The 21899-nt window shown below is 43.8% G+C and overlaps 1 protein-coding gene across 1 annotated transcript in view; it reads right to left on the bottom strand.

The window, feature by feature from the left end:
* Window positions 1-21899, bottom strand: part of LOC147731391 (uncharacterized) — a 345351-nt gene that overhangs the window by 271801 nt on the left and 51651 nt on the right. The window lies entirely within an intron of this gene.

Raw genomic sequence — 21899 nt, 5'->3', positions numbered from 1 at the left:
CTCGGTGTGAGCAACGGCTCGGTGGCGGTATCAGCAGGCATCGTCGGGGAGACCAAGGTCGCGGTGCAGCATTGCGGTGGTGCTCTTTGCGGTGCCCAGGCTTTGGCTTGAAGTGAGGCGGTGCAGAGTGCGGTGCCCACAGGTCGCGGTGCGAGCAGCGGCTCAGTGGCGGCATCAGCAGACATCGTCGATGAGGTCAGGGTTGGGGTGCGGCATTGCGGTGGTGCACTCTGCGGTGCCTTCAGTACTGCGGAGTCGGCAGCGGCATCGTAGACGTCGTTGAGTTGCTTTTCTTCTGTCGCAGCACAAAACACACAGTCCCCAATGCTGAGGGCAGAAGAGCTTGACATCTTTGCTGTTCCTGAGACTTCTTGAACAGGGGGCAAGCTCTACCTCAAGCCCTTGGAGAAACTCACAAAAGTAGATTACAGAAAGTTCAGTCCAGTGCTTTCACTGTCAAAGACCGAAGCAGCCACTGTAGGCCAACACAGCAAAGCACACAGCAAAGTGGTAGTCCCTCCTCACAGCTTCTCCAGCTCTTCTTCTTGGCAGTCTTCTTGATCCAAAAGAGTTCTAAAGTTCAGGGGTCTGGGCCCCAGTATTTGTATCGAAAAATCCTTTTATCCTCTAGGCAGAGGTTGTCTGTGCCCAGCCAGAACCAGTTCTGCCTTCTCTGGTGTCATTTCCCGGCAGGGGGTAGAGATGGCATTGTCAGAGGCAGACCAGGCCCTTTGAGGTGCAAGGAAATCTCCTCCCTCTTCCCCCATCGCAGCCCATGTCTATTCAGCCCTTTCCTGACCTCCCTTGACTATCGGGAGCCACCCTTGCTTCCCAGCCATCTGGCGTTCAAAACCCAGACAGGCAATCTACATTCCAGCAGAGGCACACGGGATGACTGAGCAATAAAATACCTACTTCCTAAAAGTGGTATTTTTAAACACAGAAATAAAAATCACCTTTAGTAAAAGATGCATCATTAGATTCTGAGTTCAGGCATACTAAATTGTATTTTCCCACCTAGTTCCCAGGGCTAGTTATGTTTATAAGATGTTATAAACAAACTTACCATTCTGTCCTACGGGGAAAAGGTAGCCTTGCAATAGTGAAAAACGAAATGGGCTGTAATTCACTATCAGGACATGCCACACACACCAGGGCATGTCCTACCTTTCATATACACTGCACCCTGCCCACTGGGGTACTTTGGGCCTACCTTAGGGGGGCCTGACATGTATGAAAAGGGAAGGGTAGGGACTGGCCAGTGTGTGCACGGGCCAAGTTGACCTGACAGTTACAAACTGCGCACAGACTCTGCAGTGGCAGGTCTGAGGTACCTTTTCCTGGCTACTCACGTGGGTGGCACAATCCGTGCTGCAGGCCCACGCATAGCATTTGATTCCCAAGCCCTGGCACACAGTGCACTTTACTAGGGGCTGACAAGAAAACCAAACAGCCAATCACGGAAACACCAATCCATAACATACTTTACCACAGGAGCACTTGCACTTTACCACTGGTCAGCAGTGCAAAAAGTGCGCAGAAACACTAGACCAGCAAAAACAGAGTCAAAACAGGGAGGGCAGAAAGCAAAAACTCAGGTGAAACATGCCAAAAGATGCCAAAACAACAAAATCTCACAAGAAAAAAGTAAAAATCTTTAGAAATAACCACGCAAAGGATCTGAATGCCACTATGTTTGACGGGGGATGGATAAACTCTCAGGCTCATTAAAATAAAGTGATTAGACCCCAGCGCAGCCGCCGGCCAAGGGAAGGGATTGCTACCACACAGAAACTTTCATAACTGTCTCGGCCAACTGGGTCGAAAGCCCAAGTTTCCTGTAGCATAATGATATCAAACACATAAGTGAAAATAATCCAGTTCGGGTCTGCCAGTTAATCCCTAATACCTGCTAAATTCCAGTTTAGGATTTTATTGGGCGCCCTGGGACACTTGACGATGTTAGCTCTACAGGTAGTAAATTAGGGGAATCCTTCTCTAAGCCTGGATGGTTAATCCCGGGAAAAGATAAAGCTGAAGTCAATCATTTTGGTCCATGGCACTTAAAGGGTCAAATCTATTAATCACCAAGATCACCATTTGTGCAGGGGAGAAGACTGGGAGCCTAAGGGAGCGATGGGTCAAACTACCCGTGGGATGGGGTTTCAAACATTGATAGAAAAAACCTAGTGGGAAGATGTTAATACAGGCTTCCCTAATGGTTGATGATACAGAACTGTGGAGTAAGGCTGAGCCAATCAGGTGACCTGCAGTTGATTACAACACAGCCCCCCTGTAAAGACGTAGGCATTGGTCCCACCCACCCTACCCTCCTGACAAACAATATGTTATCATAGTCAATATAATTAAAGTCAACATTGTTTGCCAGCCAATAGCATACTTTGTTTTTCAATTGGCTAAAGTTCTGTGAGCCATTGACATGTAGGGTCGGAACCCCGGCCAGGATAGCAGTATAAGGACAACAGTCTGGCTGCAAATTTAAACGTGGGAGCTGTACACCTGGCTTAACAAGCCTATCCGCCAGCACCCCAGGTGCTGATTGGCCCACATGGCTCCCTTGGCGTCTGTCCACAGCGGCGGGTTTTCGTGCAGGTTGTATAGCTGGGGAAGCCAGAGGCTGAGGGGGCCGCAGGTGGAGGTTGGAGATGGTTGTGACCGCTCCATCTGTGGCTTGACTTCTAGATAGAGTGTATCACAAGGCATCCAGTCCAGGTAGGGATGGCAAGTAAGCACCTGCACCCCTCCCAACCGAGGAGCAGATTGGGTTCATGGCATCCTTGAGTGGATGAAGCCCAGCGGCTAACTTTGTTAAATCTGACTCTAGTTTGGATATTCTTTCAATCAAAGGGGCAATACTTGGCTGGATCGCGTCTTTAAGCTTGCCAAACAAAGCTGTCCAGTATAAGGCAGCAAAACTCAGGCGGGTCGAGCAGTTAGCACTGGGCTGAGTTATAGGCTGGCTAATAGGTGCATTTGAAGGTCCCTTAGGCCTCCTCCTCTTGGGTGGTTCCTTGGTTTGCCTCTTCCTTTTGGGTTGGGGGGGCGCATACGCTGATATTTAGGGTTTCCGAGACTATGTTGTGGGGGCGCAGAGCTGCAGAGAGTAAACAGGAAGGGCTCTTATCAGGCTTGGGTGCTGCACAATCTTGTGGGGCATGCACCTCGGGCGCGATGGAACACTCATCAGTGCTTTCCTGGTGCATTGCGAGCTGGGGTCTGTAGTCCCCCATCCAATTCCAGCAAGGCAGGGCAGGGCAGGGCAGAAAGCAGCAGTAGGGGGCTCCTACGTAGCTGGAGCTCCATATATATTGATGCACCTCTGGGCGCGAAAGAACACTCGTCCGCGCCTTCCTGGCACGTTGCCTGCTGGGGTCTGTAGTCTCCCATCCAATTCCTGCAGAGCAAGGCAAAAAGCAGCAGTAGGATCTCAAACCCATCCCTAAAGTGCAGCCAGGTTGCTGCCTACACAGAAAAACACTGATCAGCATTGAACCAGACGCTCCTTATTTCACTAAATGTACAGTCCCCAGTGCAGCATGCCTTCACAGCTGCCCTGGGCATCAGTCTGGGCTGTCTATCTGGACTGACATGGTAAGCCCATATAGACAGGAGAGGAAGCGGGCCATGAAGATTCAACTGTCTTGTATGCGATGAGCAGCTGATGTTCCTCTACGAGTGCGGATCTAATATGTGACCCAGTGTTCTGGAAAGTCAGGAAGGACCCTCCGCGGAAGTGTCATTGTATCTGGTGGCCAATACTCTCACGCAAAACTAGACAGTGGCTTGCAGGTCACCATTAGAAACCTTCTACTACTAAACCCTACATTGGCTCTTACTGGCACTGCTGGGCGGGTAACACCCTGAGGTTCACCCGATGCCCACCAAGGTTGTTTTACTTCAATATTTGGGTTATCTGATGATTGTGCTCCCTACAGATTCAAGGTTTAGGATACTTTGTTGTATGTACTGGTTTACTGTTTGTTTACAAATGCTAACTTCCCCAATATCCTAATGCAATTGCTGCCCACATAACGAATGGATGTAGGTCTGTTTGGGTGTGTCCTGTGAATATAAACCTTACTGATTTTCCCGGAACTCTACATGTTGGCATGATTAAATATAGTAACGCAGTACATGTACCAGAAGAAGAAAGACTTGTCCAACCTTTTTGAGGCGCTTGGAGCTAACGCGTGCTTGCAGTGTGTCATACATACATGCATTGCAAGTGCTGCTTCGGGCTTCTTGTCTTGTGCCATCTATACAGCAAGTGAAATGCATGTGTTGCTATTTGTAGTGCCTTTGCTAGCAAGTTTTTGTTGGATGCTACGTTTCTGTTCCTCTGTTTAGGAAGAAGGCCCTCTTTTGGAAAGACAAGTTGTACAGAATTACCATGCGGGACCAGTAATACGGTAAAGTAATACTATCAAGTCATATAGCAGCCACGCCGCAGTGGTTGCCAGGTTCCCAATATAAGCCTTAAATATGACTTTATTGCCAGAGAGGGAACGTGGAATCTTGTCACTTCAAGTAGACTGCCAAAAATGCTCCTACCATCTAGGTTTCCAATCTACGTGGTATTTAAAATGATCATATTCAATTAGCTGACATCCATTTCGAGGAAGGTTCGCCTTGTTTCCTCCAGATCATGGGTACTCACACACTTTTGCCCAGGGGCCATAAAGTATGGTCTGTGGTGTGACCGAAGGCAGCACTTATGCCAGCAGGGTGGTGGTAGAGGGCCTGGGTCAGGGATTGTGTATGGAGATCTAAAATAAGTGATGAATAAACAAGCACGCATTTATTTGCAGGTTAATAAATGCATGCCTGTTTATTTAACATGTTTTTCTGAATATAAGGGTTTTGCAACTAAACAGTACCTAGTGCTGCTGTTCACCAGAGGGGCAGCGTGTAAAGGTCAAGTGGGCCGCAAGTGGCCCCAGGGCAGTACTTTGAGTAAAACTGCTCCAGATGGTGAAGTCAGAATACAGATGTTTTCACTGGTGACGTCACTGCTTTCTATTGTTATTTTTATCCTGTGTTGCAGGAAGTGAACTTTCTGCTTTCGTGGCAAAGTAACCATAGTTTTTTTTGTTAGGCAGCGTTCCAGTAAATTCATTGTGACTGCAGTTAGATACCCCCATGTCATCACTTCCATATGGCACTGTCAGCAATAGAGCAGTGCCTGTTAGTGCTCTGCTGACTGCAGACACAATGGCTTGTCACTAGGTCCCCCAATTAAAACATAGGGCCAGGAGGGGACCTACATTCTTTATTATTTTGAAGTTCGGCTGAGTTGACAAGGCCACCAGGAGTTCTCGGGCAGGGGTGCTTTTGGGCAGTTTTAAATTACTGACCTAAAGCAAGACTGAGAGATGCCTAGGAGGACATTTTAGGTGATAGGTTGTGGATGGATATCTATCACAGTAACTTGCAGTAACTTACAATAAGCATGGATTCGGATATCCAATTAATGTGATCAACACTGTGATGGATTAAATCATTTCTTTCTGATAGAGCCTAATATCTGCTATGGAGGCTTTCTGTCTTCAGCAAGACAAAAGCCTGGCGTACCTCAGAGTTCTGTGCTTTATCTAATCTTCCTCAGTATTTACCTTCACCCCTTAACCATCAAATTATACTCTTATGGGTTTGTATTATAAATCTATGCGAATGAAACACAGATAATCCTGGAAGGCAAAGCTTTGATTTATCTTCTTCTTGCCCACTTTTTGATCAGTTGGCTGAGGATTGAGAAGAATTACTTAGAACTCAACTCCTGCACAACTGAGCTACACATTGTCCGTAATCCCACTCACAACAGTTACCGCATTCTCCTATCTCAATTCCATAACTCTCTTCTCTGAGGGTACAGTCTAACTCTGCTAATGGAGTCTGTTCAACAAAGGGGTATTTTTAAATTACTGTTATTACCTTACTTATGATACCCACCACATCTTCCAAACCTGCCTACAGTGCTACCTGCTGTATCTAACCTACCATACTTACCTTAAATAGCCTACCTTTCCTTTAGTACCTACCACATATAACAGAACATACCTAACTTACTTACCTACCATACTTACTTACCTACCATACCCACCCTTACCATACCTACCTTATCTACCCCACCGTACCCACCTATTATTGTTGTATGTGATTTCCTAGAAAAACAGTTTAATTGAATACCATTACTGAGAAACCATTTCACCTAAACTAGTTACTGGAAATGAGCAGGATGAATGGCATTTACCCTTTCACAGGGGCAAATTCAACAAGTGTATTTTTTTCGAAAGTGGCTTTTACATGCTTTTAAAAAAAGATGTAAATGCAATGGCTGCAGGTCTTACTCTCAGAAACATTTTTGTTGGAGGTATTTATTTCAGTGCTTTACTTCGGGGACATTATTTCAAATTGATATCTTTTACATTGTCAAACAAATACTTTGGATGCTTTTCATTTAATTCAATCCCTGCCCTCTACAAATCCTCACCGCTACTAAACTACACCAATCCCTGAACTCTAAAAGCCCTACACTCCACCCATCCCGGAAGCCCTGACCAAGCCATCCGGAGCCAGAGGCAGCCAACCAGCCCCCACTCACAGGCAGCCAACCTCACACTGCTCACAGCACATTTTCAGGCCTTGGGCCCAATTGACCTAGGTGAGGGGATGGTTGGCCCTTCTTCCCGAGCTGTATTCGACCCGGGGCCCGATTTACTTATTTGGATGAAGGGGGTGTGCTGCCCGCCTCTTTGAGTTCGTTATGGTGGTGTTGAGTTACCACCCAATCGCGCACTGTTCACGTGGCGCCGTGGCGCTTTATATAATCTTATTAAATCAAAATATGTTTTAAACCGCTTTTGTGTTGTATTTCACACATTTATTTTTCTAGTTCATATTGTTTTTCATGTGAATCATAATTACTTTTTTAAACATGCACAATTCTATTTCATTGCTGACATATATTCACAGGGTTTATACATTCCATGTTCATCAGTTTATGCTCGGCACATATAGTATAGTACATGTATTCAACATTTTACGAATGAGCCCAATGCATTTCGGCACTCGTGTGTGCCTTCATCAGGGGCAGTATCTATAAAAGAAAATTAAAGAATATGGTGTAAGTATCAATTTTTGGCAGGGGGTTCTGTGTATCTATGACCGTAATGTTTGCGTACCTGGTCCTTGTGGTGATGTATGACCTTAGTCCTGTCCCTCAGTATGGCCCTTGTACCTGTGTATAAAACGTAAGTGCAAGCCACTGTATAATGATGCCTTATCCACTTGTGTGATAACTATCCACTTGCCTAAAGTAGTTTTACATACCTTAAAAGTCGGTATCTCAGGTCTCTAAAAAAATATATATATAATGGGCAATTAGGTCTTCAGTATATATTTTTTTGTTTAGTTAGAACCTGTCACTATGTAATTGGTTTTCCACATACCTGATTCAAATGTGCCTCAGGTTTCTGAAATATACAAATCATTTTTTGTTTTAATTTAAACGATGTTGAAAACATTTCTAAGAATACCGGCTCGCGGTAGCTTGCCGTGTTTACCTGTGTTTTGTTCTTCGTTATCCCGATCTAAAAAAAACGAAAAGTAACAGTTTAAGCACCCTAATCGGTTGTCTCCAAGTCTACTGCTTAGTTTAGATATTAATATTCCTGTCTTACCTGTTGTTAACGTGACTTCTGCTCTAAACGATTCCCGTACTCCGCACTAGCGTCTATGTGCTTCGTTCCCCGTTTATCTACTGATTCCGCTAAACTCCGCGTCAGTTTCGCGGAGTTCTCATTAAACGACGGACTATGCGCCCGTGTGTCTGAGATAGTCTAAATCCGTGGCGGCCATATTTGAAAGGGTTTTCGAGTCCGTGAATGGATCGTATCCCTGGCAACCTAATATAAACAATAAACTCCTATGTCATAACTTTGGTTCATAGGTACTGTCGATATTCTGACAGTGCCGAGATGATATGATTATTCTACCTTATTTGTCCCTTGTGTTGAATCAAACTGCTGTAGCGAAAACTATAAAGTTAAAATATATAATAGCTCTTTTAAGTTATACTGTGACTTATTTAGGTAATTCTAGGACACGCTCATATTGTACCTCTTGGGGCTGTTTGTAACTATAGAGTGTGCTCGCTTATAGATCATTTTAAATGTGTTGAATTGGTACATCGTTTGAAGTCTGTAAAGGGACTAAGTGTGTGAATCAATATACATCAAGTTATGCAGTACATAAGAACATCATAAAAACCTTACATCCAGTTATATATGAATTTCTCTGTATCATCTGATATCATTTAACTGTTACATTTCCCTGATCACAAAACATAATTGTTTTTTATTAGTATGTGAGTCACTCAGGTGTATTATGTAAAAATGTCTCTCTATTGGTTATTCTGTTGTGATTGTTCCTATAGATAACACGCTAAATCGTACTTGTCATTAAGACCAGTGGGTATCATGGTGTTAAGATATCTTATCCAAAAGAGTTCACGCTGTAATAATTTCTGATGGTTGTTCACACCTTGTTTCAGTGGTACTTGTTCTAGAATTTGAAATCTTAATTGGGATATGCTGTGTTTCTCTGAAATCCAATGTTGTACCAATGGCGAAGTCAAGGTGTTATTCCGGATTCGGCTTTTATGTTCCGTTATTCGCACTTTTATTTTTCTCTCAGTCTTGCCTATGTACATTCTTCCACATGGGCACTTGATTCCGTAAACCACGTTTTGCGTGTTGCAATCACTTGTGTGTCTCAAACGTATGTGTTTTCCTGTTGTTGGGTGAACACATGTGTCTCCTATTATTGCATTGTTGCAATTAGTACAGTTATGACATCGAATTGTCCCTCTGTGGGTGGAGGTTTCCTCAGGTTGATGTTTCAGTTTCAATTTCTCTTTTAAATTCATTCCTCGAGTGTATGCATGCAATGGTAATTCCTTGAACAATCCTTTGAAATCCGGTTCCAAGGATAGTAACTCCCATCTTTTATTGATAATGTTCTTAATCCTGTTTGATTGGGTAGTATATTTTGTTACAAATACCATCCTATCTTGTTGTTTCCTCGATCTCGGTTGTAACAATGTCATTCTGTCCATTGTAGATACTTTTGCTATCTGCTCTTGTAGTATATCTCTAGGATAACCTCTTTCTTCATATTTCTGAACTTGTCTTTGGACTGTAGTTTCATATGTCTGCACGTTTGAACATATTCGTTTGATGCGGATGAACTGGGATAGTGGTAAATTTTCCGGGTGGAAACTCGTGTAATTTAGGGCACTATTTCGGTCCGTGGGTTTTGTGTACAGTTCAGTATTGAATCCATTATCCCTTTTGGTGATTCTGACGTCAAGAAAATCTATTGTTTCGTTGCTTATTTTGTGAGTGAATTGTATCCTGGTCTCCACCTGGTTAAGGGTTCTTATTACTTGTTCTAGTTTTGCCTGTGTGTCGTCCCAAATTAGAAAAATGTCATCTATGAAACGACAATAGAACTTTACATGTGACCATTCTCTCCAACTCATCATGGTTTGCGACTCAAATTGAGCCATGAAGGTGTTAGCGTATGCTGGGGCCCCAGCAAAGCCCATGGATGTTCCAGTCAATTGAGCAAAAAATGTATCCCTCCAAATAAAATAACTGTTGTGAAGGCAAAATTTCACTAATTGCATCAATAGCATTTTTTTGTCAGTCGATATATCTTCCAGTTTTAACAATGCCCACTCAACTGCTTCAAGTCCTGCTGCATGTGGTATTGATGTGTAGAGTGCGACCACATCTATTGTGCACAGTATCCAATGTTCTTGGTACCCTTCCTCTATCCAAGCTAATTTGTTCAAGAAGTCTGTTGTATCTCTGATGTATGAGCCCCATTGTTGAACAAATTTTTGTAAATAGTGGTCAATATATTGGCCAATGGGATCAAATATAGATCCACATCCTGACACTATTGGTCTGAAGGGTGGGTTAGTCGGGTGCTTGTGAATCTTTGGGATCATATATATCCGTGGTCTTCTCGGATTGTTAGTAGTTAGAAACGCTATTGTGTCATCATCCACTATTTCATTGGTTCTGGCTGTTTGCAATATGCCTTGTAGCATCCTTTGCAGAGCTGGTGTTGGATCAGCGGTCAATTGTAAATATGTGTCTTGGTCTAAGACATGTTCATTAACTTTGTACTCATAATACTGGGTGTCCATTAGTACTAAGGCTCCCCCCTTGTCAGCAGGTTGTATGGTTAATTTTGCGTCGTTGGCCAAATTATTGATGATGTGTTGTTCTTCTTTAGTCAAGTTATTATGTCTTCTCCTCTTGTAATCCAATGTCTTCAAATCATTTTTCACCATGATTTCAAAGGTGTCCAACATTTTATGCGAAATTGGAGCTTGAAAAGTGCTTTTCGGTTTGAATTGTTTACCTGTGTGTTCCATCCGGACATCACTTGATTCTACTATATTCCCAAAATAATGTTTGAGTTTCAGTGATCTCATGAATCTGAAGAAAGCTCCTTCTGTTTCCAATTCATTCGCTGGAGTGGTAGGCACAAATGTTAGACCTTTATTTAGTGTTGTGATTTGTTGTTTAGACAACGTTGTTGATGAAATATTTATTATTAGACTACTGTCCTTCCACTTCGTAGAGCTTTGCCTGCCACTTCCTCTCCTTGTTTTGCACTTGTTGTTAATGGTGCGGTTTGCATCGTAGGCGGTTGACCTTGATCCTGGTCCTGTAACAAAAAAGCTGTTTGTCTGCTTGTTGTGGCTTGTTGACTACTTTCGGTTGTTAATATGACTCCTTCTTGTGTTGCTCTAACTGGTCCTCTTTGTATGGATGTTTCTTTGTCAGTGACCAGACTTTCTTCAGAAGAATGTTGGGCTGGTGGTGGTCTTTTTGTTGGTACAAACTTACGGCGGGCATAGATATCAGCCCATGTATAAACCTCATTCAGTTTATAGTCTATGGTGTCGTGTTTGTATTTGCGTAGCTTCCCCTCTTGTAATTCCTTTTCGTATGTATCTAATTTAAGATTAATACCCTCAAGGCTTATTCTCCATGTGTCCGCCTCCATTCTGGTTTCTAATTCTGATTTTAAAGTGTATATTTCATCTTCCAATTCCTGTATGTAGTTACAGTAATATTTATTGTATAGTTAGTAAAAACCATTACAAAATGTGAATGCAGCAACATTAAAACACACGAAAATTTACACTGCTGAGTGAGTAAAAAATGTTATAAAAATGAGAGCGTCTTTCGGGTTAATAAAGTAAATGTGTTCAGGGCTCAAGACTTCGCCAGTTTTTTTGCTTTTTCTCGAAATTGTCAATGAATTTGATTGCCCTGCAAATGAGTTGCGGATCTACTGAGCACAGGATTAGCATGATCGCAGACCGGCAGGTGCGTGTTCCATATTCCTTAAACTTGGTCTTCAACCAACTCCGACGTTCCTGGTTCAGGGCCGGGCAAATACAGATCAGGTGGATGAAGTCTTGTCTTCCTGCGCCACATAAACAGCATCCATCACGTTCTAGGGGCTTCCATTTTGGTAACTCGGCATTTGTTGGTAAGCTGCCCAGTCTTAAATTGAGGTATTTCCGTTTGATGAATGTCGAGAAAGCAAGGTCTAGGTAGGTTGCTGGTGCTAGTTTTTTATAAGATTGAATTGTCATCCAGGCATGGGACCGATGACTAAAAGTTATTTTGTCATTTAGCAACGAATGCCTATTGGCAGCCTTTTTTGTCAACTGTTTAAAGGAAAGCATTGGAAGCTTGGATTCCCAAAGTGCAGCCAGGTTAGTTGATTCAAGTGATGATTTAAGGTACTTGGCATAGTACGAGTTGGGGCTTTTGCTGATTGTTTCCCACATGGCACGGTACAGCGCAATTTCTTGATTCATCCACACATCGTACCAGAATTTTATGGTCTCGTACTTTTTAAGCAGGACTTGAGATTGCAAACCGAATTCGAGTCTGACTTGTGCGGGTGATGCATTCGTTGGTAACATAAATACACGCTTGTAGATTTTCATTTGGAGTTTGTCCAAGAGTTGTGCACTCTTGCCATGAAGTAATATGCTCCCATAAGCTATTGTTGGAAGTAGCTTGGCTTTCATTATTGTTAGCAGGGGAGAGACCAGGGGGCCTCTGAGTTCGGACGCCAAGCTACTGAAAGCGTGCAATAGGACCATGCTCCTCTTTTCCATGCTGTTTAGGTGCGTAGCAAAGTTAAGACGCTTGTCCAGTAGTATCCCGAGATATTTATAACTTTCAACCGCTTCCAGTTTGACATTGTCTATAGTGAAGGTTGGTTGCACTTTATGGCGTCGGGTTATGACCATAATCTTGGTTTTTGTACTGTTTATTGCTAGCAAATTCTGTTTCGTGTAGCGGGTCAATTCCTGTAATAGACGTTGCAGGCCTATTCTTGTCTGGCTTAGTAGGACCACATCGTCGGCATAGGATAGGTGTGTTATACAGAGATTACCTAGCCGCGGTGGGTGAGCATTGATTTGATCAAGGCTTGCTGTTAAGTCCGCCATGAATAAATTGAAAAGGTGAGGGGCCAGTACACAACCTTGCTTTAAGCCATCGAAGGTATTGATCTTCCGGGTTAGCCTCTGTCCATTGTCGATCTTTACCTGCATCCAGGTGTTACTATACAGGTCAATGATCGGCGTTAGGATTGAGTCTGGCAGGCCCTGCTGCTTCAATTTGGCCCATAGTAATTTCCTGTTGACACGGTCGAAGGCCGCCTTGAAGTCAACGAAGCAGGTATAAAGTTCCTGGTGGTTTTGTAGGCTTTTTTCACCAATTAAGCATAACGCCATTGCGTTTGCCATGGTGCCTGTTCCTCGACGAAACCCTGTCTGGTTTAACGGGATTTTGCTGTGCATATCCGACCATTGAGCTAGATCTGCTAGCACCAGAGATGCGTAGTATTTGGCTTCCGCATCGATCAGGGCTATTAAGCGGTAGTTAGTTGGATTTTTGCGGTCTCCGCCTTTGTAGATGGGGTTGATAATGGCACCCCTCCAGCTTTCCGGGACCCGACCTGAGTTGCTAATTGACCGAAACAGAATGTTGAATTTACATGCCCAGAACTTGGGGTCTTCTTTGTAGATTGCCTGCGGAATGCCATTCGGCCCCGGCGCACTCTCTTGTTTGCCTTTCTTGATTATTTTTAGTATTCGGCAATCGTCGTCTGTCCATATTGATTGATCCATGTCTTCCTGGCCGATGATCGAGCCATTAGTGCTGGTAATAGTCCTTCTTTCCTGGTTCATAGCTCTTGGCATTTCAGGTTCAGTTGTTGATGTTGTGATCTGGTTCGCCGTTAGGTTTATTGAGAATGTATCAACTATGTGTTTGGCCCAATCGCTTTCGGTGATGCATGTCATATTTACAGGTTGAGCTGCTCTGTTAATGGAGTTGACTTGTATCCAGAACGCCCTGGAGTCTGATTTTTTTATGTTGTGCAGCAATTTGACCCAGAATTCGTTAGCTTTGTTCCTTTTTTCCATCCAAACCAGCTTCTTGTATTGCCTCCTTGTCGATCGGACTTCTTGCCAGATACTTGGGTTTGTCCTTAATCCTTGTGCCCGTCTTGTGAGCTTCTGAAGTTGTTTCCTCATAGACAGTGCTGCTTTTGTGAGTTTTATATCAGTCTTCCGATAGGTCTTCTTTTTTGCGTTGCTATTGGACCTTGGTAGCCTTTCCAGGAAGTCAGACCAGGTTTCTGAACATAAGTCCTTTTCTGCAGTTGTTTGTTTGAACAGTTTCTTAGCGTCTGACGCTATTTGTGGTAGGGTGATACTTGACCACCTTAACCGCTTCAGGTTGATTGTTGAGGTTATGCCTGGGATAGTTGGTGCCTTTATGTGCCTGGAAGGACTCAGTTTCATCTCGATGTGTTGCATTGAGTGATCGCTGTCTAATGAGCAGAGTATTTGGAATTTTTTAATTAGACTTAGCAGGGGTAGTGTAACTAATGTATAATCCAAGGTGGAGCTTGCATTGTGGCCTATATAAGTAACGGCAGGGGGTTTGTCATGAAAGGTTCTTCCGTTTAATACCCGTAGGCCAAGGCGTTCAAAGTCCCACATCAGTTGCCTACCCACTTTGTCTATCTTCTTAACAGGTATAATCTCCTGGGGTTCAACTTCCCACAGTTCGTTTGCTACAGAGATGTTGACCTCATCTTCTGGTGGATGTAGAAGGTTGATGTTAAAATCGCCCGTGATAATAATCTCCCAACTTGGATGTTCAAGGCGGATGTTGGCTACTACATTGACTACACGGTCGAAGAGGTCCGTTTTAGCTGATTTTTTCGGGTGGGCGTATAAATTGATCAAGATGATTGTTCTGGCATTGTTTTTTGATGTGCTTTCCAGTTTAATAATTTGTATATCTGATGCTGATGTGGCCATTTGTGAGGCTCTGATCTTCAGTGCTGTGGATATATATATTGAAAGACCCCCCCTTGCGCGTCCGTAGCACTGGAGACGTGTCGCGCTTTCATGGAAGCATACTCTTCCCGGTACATCGATTGGCTCTGTTGTCCACGTTTCTTGCAGTGCTATGATGTCATATTGGTCCCAGGTTACTGTTTTTCTACTATTGTTTAAGATGTTTTTAGCTCCTGCGATGTTCCAGGAGAGCAGCTTTATTAGTGTTCCTTTGCTCTCTTCCGCTTCCCAGTGGGTTCAATTGTCACTAGTGCTCAATATCTGTCTCCAGTGATTATTAGTCGGAGTATCAGCCCCCCTGGCACCTTGCAGTACTGAGTGAGTAATTCGGGTTTTGTAGTCATCTCTTTTCCTACATCTTCTTAGTAGCGGTGACGGATAACCCTTTTTTATTTCTTCTTTCAACGTGATTCCCCACTCTTCGAATTTGCGTGTTTCTGTGAGTAAGTTTTTTACTATTTCATTATTCCTCCAGGTGGCAAGCGTGCCTTCCTTGGCCACATTGTCCCCTAATGGGATGAATTCGATTGATAGTAAATCGGCAGATGTTAGGTGGCTTAAGCTTGGGATGGAGGATGTAAGGTGGAGAATGTTCCCTCGATTTAATAGATCTTGTGTGCCTTGAGGCTCGTAGTTAGGGATAAAAAGTATCTTTCCTGCTGTAGCTGTTTGCTTTTCCAATGGTCGGTCATTGCTAATCTGAGCTTTTCCCTCTGAAGAGGATTTTTTAGGCATGTGATCATCATGATCCTTTGCGGTGAGATGGATATATTGGGCTATTTGATTGTACCCATTGCTTTGGGTTTGCGTGAGTGGCATGTTTACTACGGCCTTTACTTCTCAGCCTGTTCGTTTTGGGCTGACCTGTTCTGAGTAGCGCCCACTTACTTTGGTGTCAGTTCCGAGGCATGGTCCTGTCCATTCTACCTTTGTGGGTTCTGCGATTTGTTGTGTGCCGTTGTTGCCTGTGAATATCGTAAGTTGTATTTGATTGTGCGTATTTCTGTCCGCCTTTGTTCTTACTTGTCTATTAGTTTTCTGATCGCTTTTCCCTAGTGTTGAATTTTCACTTGGTATTGTGATGCTTTTCCCTACCGCTGAGTTATTACTCGGTACAGTGATGCGAATGGAGGGAGGTTTTTGATTTTTGTCCTCAGATTTAACTACCACCCAATGGGGCCTTTGACTGTTTGGTTGGTTTTTATTGTGTTGATCGATCTCATTTATAGAATGCTTTTTATCTTCATTGGTGGTACGACCTTTTTGACGAGTGGTGGAGTCAGTTTTTTGTTGGTCAACTGGCCGACTATCTAGGATTTTATTTAGTTGTGTGTTGTTGCTGATCCCTTGATTCTGGCTCGGATCAGTGTCACTTGCGGCAGGTGTTGGGCTCGAAAGATCAATGTGACTGGAGTTAAAAGAGGTTATCTCCTCTTTGTTCGTTGGTTTTTTTGTTGTCCTCGATTGAGTGAGGTCATTCGGGCTTTTGCTTAGTGGTATTTGTCCTTCTTCTTGATTTTTCCCGTTTTTTTGCTCTTTGCGTGTCCCGACTGATGAGTGATTAGTCCCCTCTTTGACAGTAAGTTCCTGTTTAGTTTTGATTTTTACCTGATTGAAGATAGGAAAAGTGACCAGCGTCTGGGTGTTTATAAGCGGGTGGTTTGACGTCTGATTTCTGTTTTTTCTTGCCCGCTTTTTTTGCCGCTTGGTTAGGCCTTTATGGTCGTTTTGGTTAATTTCCCCATCCTGGTTTGAGTCCTCTGTTTCCAGTGGTTTGCGGCCGTTATTTTGTGTGATGAGGTGACTTTCACCTGTTGTTTTAGTTTCCTCTATTACACCATCAGGTGTCAGTGTCCGGTTGTTTGATTGGTTCTTTTCTGCTGATGTTTGCCGTGATGACTCATCCACATTAGATTTAATCGGACATACCTTATGTGGACTCTTGCAATTTTCAAAAGAAATAAGGTCGCATCTGATTGGTGTACAGTTATTCCACTGATTGGCGATCTTGCATTCTAGTAATATGTCTTTAAGTATTAGAGGCAGATCCTTTAATTTTTCCAAAATTGAGTGGCAGGTGCATGACTGGGATGCTGCCCACGGTTGGATCTGATCCTTAATAATGTTGGAGATACTGGCCATGGTATCTAGCTTTTTGTTTATGTTGGATATGTGTTCCGCCAATGTGCTCATAAGGTGTATCTGGATGTCGAGTTTGTCTGACTGCATGTTGAGGGTTTTAATAGAGGTTTCCAATATGCACCCCAGTGCACTGTGTAGTGTGATTATTGATTCCAAGTTTTCGTTTATCTCATGCCCTGTTTCGTGCCGGTGCAGGTCCCCTGTGTTGTAGTTGGAGGAATATCCCTGTGAGGCTTGTTTTTTAGACGTTGTGTCATTCTGCCGTACTTTGATCTTTTGCCGTGTTCCGGGACGCGGTTCTGGGCTTGTTGTTATTGCTACATCGGTAATAGCTGAGCCACTTGAAATTTCTATTATTGAGGGTTCCATTTGAGCACCTGCGTCGATCATGTTTGGAGAGTCTATTGGTGCATTAATGTCCTCCTCCTGATTCACTCCACTGGATATCTCCACTGTGTTGTTGCTTAGTGGCTCTTTACTTGGAGAGATTTTTGTGCACCAATCAATTGATGGTACTCCCTGGTACTTCTTTACAGTGACCTTTGTTTTGTTGGGGATTTTTAATCCCTCTACGTTGGTATCATTTCCTTCCTGGGCCTCCATTTCAGTGATGATTGATTTACTGAAGATTTTTAATCTCTCCAAGTTGCTTTCAGTTGCATGGATGTTCAGGCAGGCTTTTTTTGTCATGGTTCTTCCTTTAAGGATAGGCACTTGAGGCGCCCAACAGGGATTTAATTCCTTTATCCTCTCTGTGGAATTATTCATTACTGGGATCTTGCGTGAATCTGATCTTGGGGTTGAGTGGGTGTATGGGGGCACCTTGTATGCTAGTTCATGCCCAGTAATGTTATGGCAGTCCGCGTTTTTGGATTGAACCACGTAGCTTCCCGTTATTATTTGGTCTTGATTTGTAGCCTTAGTTGATACTGATTCGGTTGTAGAAATTGATTCACTTTTGCTCTCTATTTTACTGGGGGAGGATATTATTGTATGCCCTTCTTTGTGGTAGTCCATAGGCTTGATAGCTCCTACATGTGTTGTTGAAGGTTTCTCATGACCTTGCTTTTGGAAACACGTTTTTCTTCAGGGTTGCATCCATATGATTGGGTATTTCCTCTCTTCCATTGGGCCTGTCTTCATTGGTGTGTAAGGCGCTTGGAGGAGACCTTATGTCTGTTGGTCTCAGATCTGCTTTTTTTGGTGACATTGGTCTTTGTAATCCATTTGGTGTAGTCGGCATTGCAAAAAGGGCAGCCATTGGGTCTTTCAGGAAAGTAAATTTTCCGGTAGGATTTATGTTGGTGAAAATTGAATATACTGGGGATATTAATGATGCGGGTGCACTCCCCTCAGTTGGTGGAATGGGGGATTTGGTCTTGGCCTTGGCTTTTTTCCTTGTATTTAGGGGGGGGTTTGTTCTTGTTCTCCCAGACCTCATTCCCCTCTTTTTTTTTTTTTTTCTTTTTTACTTCCCAACTCCCCTCTGCTTCCACTCCGCCTCCCAAGCCTGTCTGCCCCCTCTAAGTTGGAGTAGCTGCCGTCAGGGAGATAGCGTTGCGTTGTTGCGGAATGACTGCGAGGTGACTGCTCTCTCTGACGTTAAAGAAAAAAGAGAGAAAGAAAAAAAAAAAAAAAAAGGAAAAAAAAAAGCGCTGGGTGACAGGTTTTGCCTGGGATGTAATGCCGGTCAGTTCTCTACTGTGCACTGTGTCCTTTGCACTGTTAACACGCCGTTAGACTGCCCCAGCTGCTGCTTAGCTTTGGTATAAGAGTGTTGGTGGACAGTTTTCTGGCGCATAGGGAAAAAGCGCTTGAGGGGTAAGGTACACTTAAGATGCTGAGCCGATATTGCAAGTGACGCCTCTCACCGTGTTATTGTTGCCTGCTGCTGATGTCCTGCTGATCCGGTCTGGTCTGGTCTAGTCTGGTCAGCTGAGACTGCTCCCCCCACGAAGCTGTAACGCCCGTGCCCAGGGTGCACCGAGAGAGAGCCGCTGGACTGGATCAGGTCAGGTCCAGACAGTTGCCACCCCCCCCCCGGGCTCCGGCGCTATAGGATAGTCCAACTGCGGTGCGCCGGCGGTGCTGGGAGCACTAAGAACACTGAAGGCGCTGTGATCCCTGTGAGCTGTAAGCGCTGTGAGCTCTGGGGGGGCTAAACTCCTCCTCGGCAGACCCCTGGTATGCCTTAATCTTCAGGGCTCCACTCTGCCTCTGCCTCTCCCCTGCCTCACAAATGTCAAGGGGAGGGGGGGAGCGGGGGCCTTGAAGCCTCGACTCACAGCTGTTTTTGGACTGCTCTCAGTTTTGTACAAGCAGCAAGCTCAGTCCGTGTCAATTAGCATTTTCTGTCTCTGCTCTGCAACTTGCTGCAACTTGCTGCTACTGCAGCTGCTCGTGCTACTACTGCTGCACTCTGCTGGTCGCTCCTACCAGCATCACCAGCATCACCAGCCTCCGCCTTTGTAAAATGTTGCCGGTTTACTCGCCGGTATACTCACTGGCCCAGCGCTCCTGCTGCTGCTGCCGCTGCCCAGTACCGGTAGTATTAATGACTCTCGTCCGCCTTGCCTCTCTGCCTCCGCCGGGTCATTTTCCTGTTAAGTTTCGATTTTTTCGCGTTTTTTGCCACAGCCGTGCGAGGGGCTGCACTGAGGAGCGGGAGCAGCGAGCCCCAAGCAGGACAGGGAGCAAGGAGTTCACAAATGCCCCCCTCTTGCCCCAGCTCAAACAGCCCCAAAAACGGCACAAAACGGCACAAAAACGACTCCAGCGGCTCCGGCGGCTCCACGGGAGACTCCCTCCTCCCTTCTCAGCTTGTCCTGCACACTGCTGACTGCTGACGGCTGCTCGCGGCTGCTTGCGGCTCACTGCTGACCTCTAGTGGCGAAAGGAAACCCCACTAATTGATGCACTAAGCAATTCCTGTATGGTTTTAGCCAATTCTTCTATAATGAGTAATATTAAGTCAAGTGAACATTTATTTAGGATGCTATACCACTTATCCATGAACTTCATGTTGAGGTTGAATCTGAACAGCATAGGTTTTATTGACAGTCGTAATCCCCTGGGTATGCGTTTTGCTTTGTGATATTGAATGAGAGTTGATGCGTGCATCCTCTGGTTTACTTGTCTGCGTGTGATGTATTCCAGTTGTTTAAGTTGTTGACTGATGGACCCCCCGTGAGCATCCATATTCCTAGCTTCCTTTATGAGCTTGTAAATTTGATCTGCTTCATCACTCGTATATGCCAATGTGTTGGCCCTATTGTCCGTGATTGCTGTGATGTTTTCAAATTGCATTTTTATTCCTTGGGTGCCTCCTTACTATGACTGTATTATGTAGAATAGGAGGGTTGTAGGAGCACTCCGAATTTCTCTGAATTTTTCTGTTTTTTACACTGGTGCTGCGATTGTTAAGGGTTGTCAGTCCTGGTTATACAAGTTCGTTATGGTGGTGTTGAGTTACCACCCAATCGCGCACTGTTCACGTGGCGCCGTGGCGCTTTATATAATCTTATTAAATCAAAATATGTTTTAAACCGCTTTTGTGTTGTATTTCACACATTTATTTTTCTAGTTCATATTGTTTTTCATGTGAATCATAATTACTTTTTTAAACATGCACAATTCTATTTCATTGCTGACATATATTCACAGGGTTTATACATTCCATGTTCATCAGTTTATGCTCGGCACATATAGTATAGTACATGTATTCAACATTTTACGAATGAGCCCAATGCATTTCGGCACTCGTGTGTGCCTTCATCAGGGGCAGTATCTATAAAAGAAAATTAAAGAATATGGTGTAAGTGTCAATTTTTGGCAGGGGGTTCTGTGTATCTATGACCGTAATGTTTGCGTACCTGGTCCTTGTGGTGATGTATGACCTTAGTCCTGTCCCTCAGTATGGCCCGTGTACCTGTGTATAAAACGTAAGTGCAAGCCACTGTATAATGATGCCTTATCCACTTGTGTGATAACTATCCACTTGCCTAAAGTAGTTTTACATACCTTAAAAGTCGGTATCTCTGGTCTCTAAAAAAATATATATATAATGGGCAATTAGGTCTTCAGTATATATTTTGATTTAATAAGATTATATAAAGCGCCACGGCGCCACGTGAACAGTGCGCGATTGGGTGGTAACTCAACACCACCATAACGAACTTGTATAACCAGGACTGACAACCCTTAACAATCGCAGCACCAGTGTAAAAAACAGAAAAATTCAGAGAAATTCGGAGTGCTCCTACAACCCTCCTATTCTACATAATACTGTCATAGTAAGGAGGCACCCAAGGAATAAAAATGCAATTTGAAAACATCACAGCAATCACGGACAATAGGGCCAACACATTGGCATATACGAGTGATGAAGCAGATCAAATTTACAAGCTCATAAAGGAAGCTAGGAATATGGATGCTCACGGGGGGTCCATCAGTCAACAACTTAAACAACTGGAATACATCACACGCAGACAAGTAAACCAGAGGATGCACGCATCAACTCTCATTCAATATCACAAAGCAAAACGCATACCCAGGGGATTACGACTGTCAATAAAACCTATGCTGTTCAGATTCAACCTCAACATGAAGTTCATGGATAAGTGGTATAGCATCCTAAATAAATGTTCACTTGACTTAATATTACTCATTATAGAAGAATTGGCTAAAACCATACAGGAATTGGAAGATGAAATATACACTTTAAAATCAGAATTAGAAACCAGAATGGAGGCGGACACATGGAGAATAAGCCTTGAGGGTATTAATCTTAAATTAGATACATACGAAAAAGAATTACAAGAGGGGAAGCTACGCAAATACAAACGCGACACCATAGACTATAAACTGAATGAGGTTTATACATGGGCTGATATCTATGCCCGCCGTAAGTTTGTACCAACAAAAAGACCACCACCAGCCCAACATTCTTCTGAAGAAAGTCTGGTCACTGACAAAGAAACATCCATACAAAGAGGACCAGTTAGAGCAACACAAGAAGGAGTCATATTAACAACCGAAAGTAATCAACAAGCCACAACAAGCAGACAAACAGCTTTTTTGTTACAGGACCAGGATCAAGGTCAACCGCCTACGATGCAAACCGCACCATTAACAACAAGTGCAAAACAAGGAGAGGAAGTGGCAGGCAAAGCTCTACGAAGTGGAAGGACAGTAGTCTAATAATAAATATTTCATCAACAACGTTGTCTAAACAACAAATCACAACACTAAATAAAGG

Source organism: Lissotriton vulgaris, chromosome 2_1 (assembly GCF_964263255.1).
Source record: "Lissotriton vulgaris chromosome 2_1, aLisVul1.2, whole genome shotgun sequence".
In the NCBI taxonomy this organism is placed as follows: Eukaryota; Metazoa; Chordata; class Amphibia; order Caudata; family Salamandridae; genus Lissotriton; species Lissotriton vulgaris.
This window is presented reverse-complemented; position numbering and strand designations above follow the sequence as displayed.